This window comes from Globicephala melas, chromosome X, assembly GCF_963455315.2.
Source record: "Globicephala melas chromosome X, mGloMel1.2, whole genome shotgun sequence".
Classification (NCBI taxonomy): Eukaryota; Metazoa; Chordata; class Mammalia; order Artiodactyla; family Delphinidae; genus Globicephala; species Globicephala melas.
In genome coordinates, this window is record NC_083335.1 from 15,554,142 (window position 1) to 15,567,200 (window position 13,059).

A 13,059-nucleotide genomic window follows, 5' to 3' on the forward strand; every position below is an offset into this window, starting at 1 on the left:
TGAGGGAACCAGGAGGAACTGGGGGAGGTAGGTTTTGTAGTGACAAGAATGCGGATTAGCCCTTCATTCATATGGGAGGATGTAATTGGTTTGTTTGAATAATTCTGGTTAAGGACCAGGTGCACTGCAGCCAGTCGAGCCAATATGGGAACTACCTGGGTGTGGAGCTTTGCCCACTGGGTCGGGAGCATATCTTGCAAAAGCAGGGGGAATCGTGGCTAGGCCTTTGGGACCCTGTGAGGCTCAGAGATGTCAAGGCAGCACACGGAATTTCAGGCCTTGCGACACACAGCCGTGGATGAAATCACTGAGGAGGGAATGAACTGAGGAGAGGAGTGAGTCCACAAAGAACTTTGAAGAAGGCTGAGACATTAAGGGTGCATTCAGCAATTGATAGACAGCAACTAGGCAGTCAGGAAGAACGAGCGATGGGTATAGAAGCTACGATACAGTGGGACATGGCTTGATGTTTTGGTGTACCTACAATGCAAGGAATTTTAGAGCATCCTGGTATTAGTTCTATCATCTCTCTAGCTCTCACAACTTCTCCTCCAAAATCTGTAGGCCATTTGCCTTTTTGCTCTCAGGTGGATGCCATGTCATATGGGTTGGAGATGATGCCTCTGGGATCCCACAAGGTGTAGGTATTTCAGAACAGATTCTTCAGAACTTTCCTGGGCACACAAAATGCACCACTAACCATATTCACCAACTTCCCTCTTCCAGCTCCAGATATGTCTTCCTATGCCTTTACGAAACTGGCTTAAGGAGTGTTTCTACATAATGTCTAAAAATATTTATTCTGAGAAACAGTAGGACAACTTGTAGTAAAAATAGAGGAATTCTAAAACTGTAGATTTCAGTACTGAGCTTGCAAAATTAGTTGATGGAGATCCATGAAAAAATTTTAAAACCATTTGCAACTTTGTATCCATTTATTAATTGATGTGATAAAGCTAAGAGTTGTTACGATCTACAGACCAGGGAGTACTTAGGGCCAGTTCACCCCGCTACCCTGACTCCCCCAGGGAACCTTTAAATGACAATTAGAAGCTCTCAGCCTGGATGGAGAGGGGCAGGACCTGGAGAAAGAGACAGCACAGAGGGACAAGTGGTGTTAAACTCCCTCAATATCATATATTCCCTGTATACATATATTTCCAGATATATTTAAGTTGGCACTTTAATTATTGAAATAATTACTGATAATAACAACACTCATCAATTCATTCAAAAAATATTTATTGACATTTCTGTGTGCTAGCCATACAACAGTGATCAAAAGATATAAATATTCCTGCCCTCGTTGAGCTTACATTATAATTAAGATTTGTTGATTTCTCAGGGCCTGTGCCAAACGTTTCATGGGCATAGTATACTCCTTTCAATAATACTATGGAGTAGGTACTTTTAGCCTTGTCCTTCAGATAAGGAAGCTATGATTCAAATAACTTCAATAACTTGCCTAAGATAAAGCATGGTACCTTGTAAAAATGGGTTTCAAATCCAAGTGGAGCTTCATCTAAAATCTGTGCTCTTAAATACTATGCTACTATGTTACCATTTATTTTTATTTTTTGTAATTTTTTTAAAGGTGTAATACTCTTTTTAAATATTTATTTATTTATTTTTGGCTGTGCTGGGTCTTCGTTTCTGTGCGAGGGCTTTCTCTAGTTGTGGCAAGCGGGGGCCACTGTTCATCGCGGTGCGCAGGCCTCTCACTGTCGCGGCCTCTCCCGCTGTGGAGCACAGGCTCCAGACGCGCAGAGCTCAGTAATTGTGGCTCACGGGCTTAGTTGCTCCGTGGCATGTGGGATCCTCCCAGACCAGGGCTCGAACCCGTGTCCCTTGCATTGGCAGGCAGATTCCCAACCACTGCGCCAGCAGGGAAGCCCAGTTGCCATTTATTTTTAAACTACCTAAAACTGTAGCTGAATATATGGTCATAGAATATCCACATGACTACTGAGTATTTAAGTTTTATTTAATAAATGCCAACAAATTATACTAAGTTTTATTTAATGAATGAATAAAAGTATTTAATTATTTATTTAATAAGTGGCAATTCCTCAGAGTCAATCACGACATGAATATTAAATTGTAGAACTCATTTTCTATTAACTTTGGTAGATTCTTTCTGTACTTTGTGAATTTACACGTGGCAATGTATGACAATGTAGGACAACATAGACAATTTTTCAATTAAACTTGGAAGAGGAACGGAGATATTTACTAAAGTTTTGGAAAGATAAGAAGAGATTATATCACATGTCACACAGTTAAACTTTCTAAAAAAATTCTCTCTAGTTTCCCAAGTTTCACCTAACTACTGTTAGGTTTATCTCCTCAGCCTCAGTGTCTTCTCTCTCACAGATTCCCTCAACCCTCTCCCAAGCTGCTCTAGGTCCTCATGATTTTCCCCAGTCCTTTACAGCCTCTCGCCAAAATTTGGTTTGCCAGCCTACCTAATAGGACTAATGCTAGCAATGAGATTTCAGCAAAGCAGATACGCTCCACAGCCACTCTCTTTGTGCCTCTGGCTAGTTTCATTTTAACACATTACATTTTACAAATATTTTTACAGTTTGAATTTTATATTTTGTAGTTTTGTAATAGCTTAAAAACCATACCTCATATTTTAAAAATCATTTATTTTAGTGGAAATTTTAGAACAGTGAAAATGTAAAAGAAAAAAATAGGAAACTTCTATAATTACATGCTCAAGAATTAACCAGAATTAAAATTCAGAAATATATTGCAGCTATGTTTCCATATGATTAAATACTTGTCAGATGACATAGTCTTTTACTGACTACATCATCATGCATTCATTCATTCATTAAAACATATTTTTGAACCTCTACTTATGTGCTCTAACATGTATGGTTTTTGACATATTATATAGAGTAAATAATAATTTTTAAACAAATTTCAGCCATATACCTTTATAGTTTGTGATTTAATTTAGTACATAAGCTTTAGAATTTATAGAACTAATCAAATGAAAATGTTAACATAGAGTATGGAAAAAGCATTGAACACATTTTTTAAAAACATGGTTACATAATTGGGAACCAAGATATTTATTTTTTATTATATATTTAAATTTTCATTAAAAATAATAAAATTAGTCCCTGAAATATGTACCTTTGAAATGAAAGTCATCTTTGAAAAACATTGACATTTTAGTTGAGTACATGTATGCTTGGGGAAAACGTAATTGCTTGTTTGGTTTCCAGGCAGCAAATTATGCTCAGAGACTGAGATTGTCTTTGACAATAATTTATTTAACACAGGTTCACTGCGGGAGTTAGAGTAATTTCACAACCCAGTGGCATACAGGATAATGTCTCTTAATAAGCCAATGAAGAAATGACATACTCCAAACCAATACTAGATTAATCATGGTTCCTGGCAAGGGGGAAATGAAAGGAATAAAGTCCAAATTTAGTTAAGTCCAAGTTTCTACAGTGGGTTCTCGAAAGAGTGCGCTTAGCTAACCACGAGCTGACGTTCAGCTGCCAGGACAAAACGTTGCTAGGGCACGTTGCTAGGGCAAGAAGACGCCATGTTGGCGGGCGGGGCACGTTGCTAGGGCAAGAGACGCCATGCTGGCGGGCGGGGCACGTTGCTAGGGAAGGAAGACGTCATGGTGGCGGCCAAAGCATCTCCTTAGGCCGCTGCAGGGTTTTCACCACTGCAGGCAGAGTTGCTTTGTCCAGGCAGTAGCTAGTCCCCACCCCCACCCACTCTCAACCCAAAGTCTTCAGAGAACTATTTAGATCAGCAAAGAGTCGTCTTGCCCAGACCGAACACTCTGGAGATGCTGTTCACACCTCTTGGTATTTAAAGCTTAAATGTTCCCCAGCCACAGTCGCTCCTCCTCGCGTTCTTATAGATAAGCCCCCAGCAGTGCCTGTCAATAGTTGAGCTAATGTGTGCTTATCGACAACCACAGATGTCAGTGATGACATCCTGACACAGCTTCCTCAGTGTGAACAACTTCACTCTTAGAGCAAAACAGCTTCATTCTTAGATCAGAACAAGTGGGTTTGAAATATCAAACGAACACACAATAATAATTCTCAAAACTCACAAAAAATACCACATCTTATGATAAATTAGCGAAACACAATTTCTTTCAAGATATTTGCTTTATTCACTTTCCTCTGCTTTCGTCTAATGGAGATTCACTGCCTGATGGATAGTAACAATAAAACAATGCAGCTGAGGGCTTCCCTGGTGGCGCAGTGGTTGAGAGTCCCCTGCCGATGCAGGGGACACGGGTTCGTGCCCCAGTCCAGGAAGATCCCACATGCCGCGGAGCGGCTGGGCCCGTGAGCCATGGCCGCTGAGCCTGCCTGTCTGGAGCCTGTGCTCCGCAATGGGAGAGGCCACAACAGTGAGAGGCCCGCGTACAGCAAAAAAGAAAAAAAAAAAAAAGGACAGTGGGACAGGGGTTGGAAGTGCGTGGAATAAGAGCTACCCTTTACTTTATAAAAGTATATACTATTCAAGTATTTTTATACTAAGCTTGTTTTATAATCAAAACCTAATTTTTAAGTCACTTTGTTTAGCTCTTATTTGAGCTAATAATACTAAATACAAGTCTTCATAAATGAGCACTATTACTGTTTCCTTTGAACAACATCAAATATCACCCTAACAATGTATATTTGTATATTTCTATAGAATTAAAAAATAATTGTACAGCACCACCCTATTAATTCTCACAGCAACCTAATTATATTGGAGCATGTATGTTATCTCTGTTTAAAATATCTTGCCTCCAATTACCTAGCTATAAAATATGAACCCGGAATCCATTTAGTACATAATTCATTAAAACATGTTTAAAATATTTTGCTGAATTTATGATTGTGAAAGTCTTGGCTAAAATAGAAAGTTTTGGCTAAAAAGAATACTCAGGGCTTCCCTGGTAGTGCAGTGGTTAAGAATCCGCCTGCCAATGCAGGGGACACGGGTTCAAGCCCTGGTCCGGGAAGATCCCACATGCCGTGGAGCAACAAAGCCCATGTACCACAACTACTGAGCCTGCACTCTAGAGCCCGCAAGCCGCAACGACTGAGCCCATATGCCACAACTACCGAAGCCCGTGCACCTAGGGCCCGTGCTCCGCAGCGAGAAGCCACTGCAATGAGAAGCCCACGCACCACAATGAAGAGTAGCCCCCGCTTGCCGCAACTAGAGAAAGCCAGTGCGCAGCAACAAAGACCCAACACAGCCAAAAATAAATAAATAAAATAAATAAATTTATTTTAAAAAAATGATTACTCAGAGGAGTAGCTTGAGGGAATTCCCTGGCTGTCCAGTGGTTAGGACTCAGTGCTTTCACTGCCCAGGGCCCGGGTTCGATCCCTGGTGGGGGAACTAAGATCCCACAAGCCGCACGGTGCGGCCAAAAAAAAAAGTTAAAAAAAAAAAGAGTACCTCGAGGTGCTAGATGTGGGTGTGGGTGGATATCAGTATATAAAAGTTAGCTTTAAATCAGCATCCAAACATTCTCTTTTCTATGAGCCTTTTCTTGGTTCGATTTCACCACATTTTTTTTACTTCTGTTGAATTGCACTCTCATTTCAAAAAATGAAACAATTTGAATAAACTCATGTTTGTTAAACAACTGTCCATCTTTGAAATAAAATTAAGCTGGCCTTAAATATGAACTCTACACAACCTTGAATCTCTCTCCCCTGTGAATATCAAGGAAACAGAGCCCTAAATTCAGTTTTTAAATTATTTTGCAATTTTCCAGGATGTTTAAATAATAAGGTACAGATAGCTGAGGATTAAGATACAAATTCAGGGCAAAGAAATGAAGATTAGAAAAGTAAGATTTGCTAGACAGGCTAGTGGGATGGATCTTTTGTGTTGCACAAATGATGCTTATGGGGATCTAAACTCACCGTTTTCATGGAGACCTTTGTGCCTGGCTGAAATCTATTATTTTTTTTATTAAGATGGCAACCACTTAGTTTGTGGGATCTCTGATGCATCTTGCTTTGCTTTCTCTTAAACTGTTTGTGAATGAAACCAGACATTAAACTATGTTAATGCAGTGTCCTGACTTTGGGAGCTGTTCCTCCACTACATTTGTGATTTTTTAAAGCTCATCTATGGTTCATTTAGCCATGGTGCTGGGAGGAAGAAGCAGATGAGTAGGATGCCTGGAACTGCCTGCACGGTTGCCTGGGAAGGAGGGGAAAGTGACCTTTCATCTTTGTTTGCCAGACTGTAGTTTTCAAGTATTTAAAGACCATTTCTTTGCAGACGATATAGAAAGGGCAAAAATAAAAGTGAAAACTAAATGCATCTGTTTTTTAAATGCTTTCATTATTAATGTTGTTGTTATGATGATTTTAGCTTTATTTAATAATTCAGGCTGAGAGCTATGTGTAGAAAACAGTAATAATTTATTTCTGGCCCCATAGTTGTCAGTTCACTTTAGTCAGTAACTCAAATATTGATAAAGTAAAAGGCAAATAACCAAATTAAACAAAAAGCAGTTTTAAGGATGGATGTGCCACTTCCCATGTGCCAGTTTTATAGAAGAACCATTGTAAACATTTAATAAGTGTTTTTAATAAAAAGTGGTGTTATAAATATATACTTTAGATTTTATGAAAGTTATGAATATCCATGGTTAAATAGCAATTTATAACTCAGTAAGAAGTCAACTAACTCGTGTCAGTATTTAATTTGATAATGCTTTGTTGTATGGTGTTTGCGGCTACTTTAAAGAAAACCAATTTTCTCTTCTACATTATCATGTCAGAAGCAGAAAAAGCACCTTTCCGCTCTAGCTCTCCATCTGTTGTTTCAGTCTTGTGGACATGGTATGCAATTGTTTGCCTAGCAGACCATCAACATAAATGCAAGAAAGTCAGGTCCCACAGCAGCCTAACCACTTGTACTCAAATAGAGCTGTGAAAGAGAGAACCTTTAACACGCCAAAGCAGATTCTTTATTTTTTTAAATCTATTTATTTATTTATTATTTATTTTGGCTGTGTTGGGTCTTCGTTGCTGCGCGTGGGCTTTCTCTAGTTGCTGTGAGCAGTGGCTACTCTTCGTTGTGGTGTGTGGGCTTCTCATTGTGGTGGCTTCTCTTGTTGCGGAGCACAGGCTCTAGGCGCGCGGGCTTCAGTAGTTGTGGCTCGTAGGCTCTAGAGTGCAAGCTCAGTAGTTGTGGCGCATGGACCTAGTTGCTCCACGGCACGTGGGATCTTCCCGGCCCAGGGCTTGAACCCGTGTCCCCTGCACTGGCAGGCGGATTCTTAACCACTGTGTCACCAGGGAAGCCCCAAAGCAGATTCTTGCTTTTGTCCATAAAAATGGAAATGTTTATAAGCAAATTTCTGTTGGTCAGAGCACAAAGCCAGATTTTTTGGTAGCTGATTTATTCCCTGACAATAACTCCCTATAGAAAATAGTATTTTATATACTCAAAGTAATTCTAGATCCCAATAGCCATAGGATAAAATTGGGGACCTTAAGACAAAGTTATATAGTCAATAATATAACTGTGTCACCTTCCTCAATAGCCAATGCCTACAAAATAAAGTTACTCTTCTTTGCATGCCCAAATCATCACAGCATAATTACCTATCCCCCCTCATTTGCTGGAGTTCAGCCCACTCCAAGAGTTATCACTAAGTATTCCTGAGCATTGAACGTGGGACCTGCTCACCTGTGCTCTGGAACATTCTGCTCCATGGCTTGCCCTTGACTTCTATTGCTCCCAGGCCTCTGGCGCTGCTGATAACGCAGAGAGGTGCTTGATCTTCTGGGAACAGCTGTTGTTCCTCTGCCGTGGATGGTAACTCATCCTGCAACTCCAGGCTGTGGGACGGGACCCTGCTCCATCCAGTTTCTCACAGCACAGATCACATGGAGCTGAGCGCTGTAAAGACCTCGTTGGAGGTGTAGGGAAGACCCCATGTAGAAAGCGGCTTATACCCACTCCCAGACATGGCTGTTCACTGATCAGCAGCCCGTTCCAAGCATCTCAGCAGCCTCGAGGTGGGGAGCCATGGCATGCTTCATTACCCCACCCCAGAACCCAGAACCTTTAGCCACAGAAAAAGGAGGAAATTCTTTCCCCAAGCATACAACTCCTTTTCTGCCTCTGAATGGAGCCGGGACATTCGTTTTTCTCAGAGGGAATCGCACGCCCATCTCTACAGAAAGGACTCTGGACCCTATGGCCTGAAGAAGACCATCACAGTACAAAGCATTTAGCCAACGTTTGGCCTATTCCCGACTTAAATTACCCCACAAAGGGCTCCTATGGTCCAATGCAGGGCATGCGGGATCAAACTCAGTCTAATTTCTAGCCAAAGGTTTTCCTTTAGTGACAAGTCAAGGGAAGATCAGGCCACTTATGCCCGCTGATTTGCTGAGAACTGTTCACAATATTTATAGACATCTTTCAAACCCAACAATGATCTCAGGCATAGGGCACTTTTTGTCTATATATGCCTCTGTGTAGGCATAATCTGTTTTAAAATGCACCCAATTTATATTACTAAACAGTTCAAATCCTGTCTGTAGTACCTTCTGGATTCATACCTGCCTACTATCTGAATGACTGACCAGGCTCACCAAAGCGATCCCACCCTAAAAAAGGAAGCCTTCTGTAAAACCAAATTCCATTTGGCAGTGTAAAATGCAGGAACTGCAATTTTTATAAATGCAGCATTCCAGCTTAAAAAATTCCAAGATCGCGTCCCCAACAGGCCCTGCATTCATGACAGAACCATTAAGTTATAATTATCTCAGAATATAAGTCAGTCATACCAGAAGAATGACTGCATGCTCCAAAGGTATCTAACTTGTTCCCCCAAAATGAATGAGCCATTTGGGAGTTCTGGGGGAAAAAAATATAGGGATAAAGAAGAAACAGTTATTTCTCAATTTGAAGTAGTCATTCCACAAACATTTAACTGACAGTCACTTTGTACTGGGGATTTTAATAGAATTAGGAGATACACATATTACAAATAAAATTTCTTTCTCTCCTCTAAGGACTCAAAATCTAGTGAAGGAGAAAGTCAGGTGAATAGTGCACAATTGGGTGATAAATATTAAAATGAAGTTATGAAGTAAAGCACCGTTACAGGGTGGGTCAGACATCGTCCTCTGAAGAATGCTGTCTGGGGACTTCCCTGGCGGTCCAGTGGTTAAGACTCTGTGCTTCCACTGCAGGGGACACGGGTTCCATCCCTGGTCAGGGAACTAAGATTCTGCAAGCCACACAGCACGGCCAGAAGAAAAAAAGAGTGCTGTCTGAAGTGAGTGCTAAAAGGTAAACGTTCTCCAGTTAGCACCATACTAACTTCATGGTACATTTGGTGTAGCCTAAAGAGAATGGACGGATATGGATAAGTTATAACTAAATATATACATATATCCATTGAATGCTTACTGAACTAGGGGCACAAATCACAATTTGTGCAAAGATCTCTTCAATGAGGAATTTTTACAGCTCTTTTGTACATGGCTTTGATTAAGCAAATAATCTGAATAGTGCTTTTATTCTCACAGAAAGTGGCTTTTAATCAGATTGTCCTTTGTTGTACGTGAAAGAGAGATCTCTCTCAAACACCAGGTTGTTGAGTCTCCTGCCAGAGATTTGTATCAGGTTAACAGAATTCAGGCATCTGTTAGGGAAAGGGTTGATGTAAAGTATGATTGCTACTGCAAACATTGCCTCAATAGCCTCTCCTTTAATGGTACGTGGAGTACTAGAGCTTGAATATTTGTTTTTAAGTAGAAAAATTATCAAAAATATAACTTCTAGCGTAAAATAATACAACTTGGCAAACTTAAGAAGATAAATTTGGAGACTTCCCTGGCGGCGCAGTGGTTAAGAATCCGCCTGCCAATGCAGGGGACGCGGGTTCGAGCCCTGTTCTAGGAAGATACCATATGCCACGGAACAACTAAGCCCGTGCGCCACAACTACTGAGCTTGTGCTCTAGAGCCTGTGAGCCACAGCTACTGAGCCCACGTGCCACAACTACTGAAGCCCGCGCACCTAGAGCCCGTGCGTGCTCTGGAACAAAGAGAAGCCACCGCAATGAGAAGCCCACGCACCGCAAAGAAGAGTAGCCCCCCCTCGCCGCAACTAGAGAAAGCCCCAATGCAGCCAAAAGATAAATACATTAATTAATTTTAAAAAAAGAAGATAAATTTGTCTATAAACTTACTTTTATTGCAGAAAATGTAATTTTGTTGGGCAATAGTTAATTTTTGGATGTCTAAGTCAATTTGTATAGGTATACGTTTATACTGTCAGATCAAATATTTGATCAAGTTTTATGAAAAAAATGGCCTCTTAAAAATTTCGTGATATATTTCTAAAGAGCTTTAAATTAAATTAAATATTTTCTATTTTATTTGTTTTAAAAAAGCAAACAAATGGAAACTTCTATTTATAATAAGGAAGTTAGTTCACCCTCTTCCAGGCCATTTGTTTCACTTCATTCAATTTTAATCAAGGTTCTTTTTCTACTCACATCTATTTTACATAAGGCTCTTTTAAAAATCTTTTTACTATGCTTTTTATTAATCTCCGAGACAGTGAACTGAAAGTTCCTTAGTACCCACTCAGTAGTATGCTGGTTAATAGTTGCCAACTGGCTCTCAAAAAATATATATAAATAAATAAAAGTCCTGATTTGTAATGTTTGCCAATTTCCATCGTGTAAATACTATCATTATGGTCAATTTCAACCCACCAACATCATGTCACTAACATACAATCAGCTTTTGGCAGTTGTGAGGCAATGTACTCTCAGGAACTAGTGTCAACCACCTCCAGCACACTGCAAGACCCACTCTCTCACTTCCCAGAGTAATATTGATGACACTCACAAATATACTGATTTTGCAAGACAATCCGGGTACAGGGTAATCATCATCTATCTATAGGTGTGTATATTATTATTGGTAAGAGATAATCTGGCTTTATGATAGCAATTCTGACCTATTGCTGATTTATGGGACAAGAAACAGAAAGTTTTCTTCATTTGTTCACTTAAGGATTGTTCAGCCTGCACAGAAGGACGCCTGCAGATGAAAAGGGAAAAAACATTTTTTCAAAAGGCTAGTTATTTTTAAGTACACTCTACTCTTTAAATTAAGACTAATTTCTTCTTGTAACAATTGATTGAAAAAGCAAACCTAAATGGTTATAAAGTTATTGAAAAGCACCATCTTTCTTTTTAAAAACGTAAGTGATTGAATCTTCGAAAAATTAAAATTAGAACTAGCAAATGATCCAGGAATTCCACTTCTGGGTATATATCCAAAGAACTGAAAGCAGGGTCTCAACAAGATATTTGCATACCCATGTTCACAGCAGCATTATTCACAATAGCCAAGAAGAGGAAGCAACCCAAATGTCCATCAATGGATGAATGGATAAAACAAAATGTGATATATCCACACAATGGAATATTATTCAGCCTTTAAAAAGGAAGGAAATCCTGTCACATGCTGCAACATGGATGAAACTTGAGGACATTATGCTAAGTGAAATAAGCCAGTCACAAAAAGACAAATAGTGTATGATTCCACTTATATGGAGTATTTAAAGTAGCCAAATTCATAGGAACAGAAAGTAGAATGGTGGTTACCATGGGCTGGGGGGAGGGACAAATGGAGAATTGTTGAATGGGTACAGAGTTTCAGTTTTGCAAGGTAAAAATTCTGCAGATATAGGGCATAACAATGTGAATATACTTAATACTAGTAAATTGTACACTTAAAAATAGTTAAGAGGGCAAAACAAGTTTTTTTTTTACCACAATTAAAACAAAAACTTAAGTGATTGAAATGTTATGATTTGCAGTGTTCTATCTCTTTTTCTAATCCACCTGTCTTCAGGAAGACAAGGTACCAAGTTCATGGAGAGAATGTGGTCTCTGGAAATTTGGGTTGGACACAATGTGGTTGTCCTATGCCTGAGTTGTGTGGAGCTGTGGACCTGTAGGGCTTATACAGAGAGGAAGAAATTGCCAGAAATGGGATAGGACTGAAATAGGAGGGGTCAGAAGACAGTGAATGGTCAAAGTGAAAAGATGGCAGAACTTGAAATAATTCTCCTGTAGGCACTAGGACATTTCACATGATTTATACCACTGTACCAGGAATATGTGAATTATCCCACACAAAATGAGTGTAATTCAAACTCATTCGAACTCTGGTCTTGATTTTTTTGACCAGTAAATTTATTTCGATTATAAATAGGTCAGTGTTAACTAACAACTTTTGGGTTTCATTTTACATGATTTTGAAAAATGTATTTCCTGCCACATATTTTACAGTACATTTCAAAATACCATTATTCATAATTTAATTTATACACTGGAATACATTCATATACCTCTGTGTTAAGCCCTATGATTAATAACAAGGTAAGTAAAGTCTTCATTATTAAACATAGACAAATAAGTGTTTTAAGAAAGTTTTAGGGAATATTATGGAAAACTGAATGTTTTTTGGGGGGGGGCAAATTATACTCAGAGACTGAGATTGTCTTCGCCAATAATTTATTTAACACAGGTTCACTGCGGGAATTATAATAATTTCACAAGCCAATAGCATAAAGGATAATATCTCTTAATAAGCCAATGAAGAAATAACATACTCCACACCAATACTAGGTTAAGCACACTATGGTTCCAGGCAAGGGGGAGATGAAAGGAATAAAGTCCAAATTTAGTTGAGCTGCACCTTTCTACAAGTTGGTTTTCTACAAGTGGGCTTAGGCAACAAGGGCTGACATTCAGCTGCCCCAGCAAAGCAAAAGTCCCCCGTTGCTAGGGCACGTTGCTAGGGAGGGAAGTAGCCATGTTGACGGGCAAGATGGTCTCCTTCAAGGGGCCGCTGCTCGGTTTTCACCACAGCAGGTAAAGAGTCCCTCCCTTCCCCGCTCCCCGCAAGGTCTTCAGAGAGCTATTTAGATCAGCAAAGAGTCGCCTCGCCCAGACCAAACACTCTGGAGATGCTGTTCACACCTCTTGGTATTTAAAGC